Here is a 1,760-nt window from a genome sequence, read left to right on the forward strand (position 1 = left end):
CTGCGCTAGGTAGAGAAAGAAAAGTGTGTGCTATGACATGCCCAGACTTGTTTGTCTCAGTTTCAGTTTTGCCATCGCCGCGAGTTGTTTCGGTGTGCGCATAGTTATTTAAAAATATAAAGTTTGATGGCAACCGGGGTTTCTCAGTGGATATATAATTCATGTGAATTATAATTTCAAAGTATCTATTTAGCCAAGGAAAAAGCAAAGCAGTATACTTAAACCAGCACTTCCAGCAGATATTGACCTGGGTTTTCGCACGACTATTCCTGTTTCATCGTTTCTTTTTAGGAAATTCTTACCACCATATTCATATGTATTATTTACACTAGTAACTATTTAGGTAAATATGTATGTATTTTTTATGCTTAATATATGCAAATAAAAGAAGAAAGTAAACACTACGACCATCGAGTAAATTTTTATTTGTGTCAAACTGAAACTTTTTTTCTAACAAGAAACGGTTAGCTGATTCACGTCTACAGCAAGTTCACAAAATTAATTGAAAACTTGTATCAACCAAAGCATTGTTTATATTTGCTCAGCTATGATTTTAATCAACTAACAATATTGTCCACTCAAGATAGTCGTTTTGTAATTATTAACAAATATACATTTGTCCCAACTAGAAGTCTCAAGTAAATTGCAGACTTTCGTGAACTAGATATTTATTTCGCCATATCCAACTATGCCACTTGGTCACTATAACCAAATCTTGGTAATTAAAACTAAACCTTTTTCTGAGTGTAGAAGTTATAGCTGCTATTTCGGAGATCTCCTCATCACACTTCCTTTTCTAGTGTTCAGCAGGGATCGAACCCGTATCATCGATGTGCAAAGTCAGAAGCGCTAACCACTGAGGTATAAACACCACGTAAACTCTTGTTGCTAATTCATTTCCTTATTTAACCTACTACTATCAAGTGTAGCTGGCTTGCCGCTATTTAAATTTGACAGCGTGGTTGTTATTGTTAATTCCTAATATTAATTTTTTTTGTATAGTTTCAGGCAGGTTCATTCTAAACTATGTATTTGTCAATATTATTGCGACTTGTTGACATTTTATTTTAATACCAGAATCCTGAGGCCGTGCGGATTACTGGAGTGTCCGGATTATTTATGGCGAATGACAATATCAAAATTAGCAGCATTATTTTTCACGTAACTCACGTTGTTTTTTAATTGTTAGCGTTTTGTGAGCCCGATATGCGAATTTATTACCCACATTTTGCTAAACTTATACGCCTATTCTACTTTTACGTCCGTCTGTTATGACAACAATAATATATTACTACGAATGCAAGTTATTGCTGAAAATCGATCGTTTTCTAGTTGTTTTAAGGATCCCAAAGTTTTCAAACAGTGAAGTAATTAATTTACAAACATTCAGTAATTACACTGATGCACAAATTACAAAAATGACACTGTCAGCAAAAAAATTGCCAAAAATTTACGGGGTTTTATAGCAGCATGAAACCTGCACTTCATTATACTAAAATTAAATGGTCTACAAAACTGCATACCAAAATTCTGATTAAAAAGTATGAAATTTTGGTAAAAATAAGCAGAATTTTTCTAATTTTTGTACAAAGTTTGAAATCTGAATTTTTAAGGTGTTTGTTGTATACCAGCTAGACTTTTATAAAAAAATAATAGCAATTAAAAAAAAAAGCCCAATGCCAAAACCGGCAAAAATATCGCAATTTTTTTATTTTATACATACATACCTAGCATATAAGTTCTTATTCATTGAGTGCAAA

Source organism: Rhagoletis pomonella, unplaced genomic scaffold, assembly GCF_013731165.1.
Source record: "Rhagoletis pomonella isolate Grant_MI unplaced genomic scaffold, Rhpom_1.0 Rhpom_scaffold_00187, whole genome shotgun sequence".
Lineage (NCBI taxonomy): Eukaryota > Metazoa > Arthropoda > Insecta > Diptera > Tephritidae > Rhagoletis > Rhagoletis pomonella.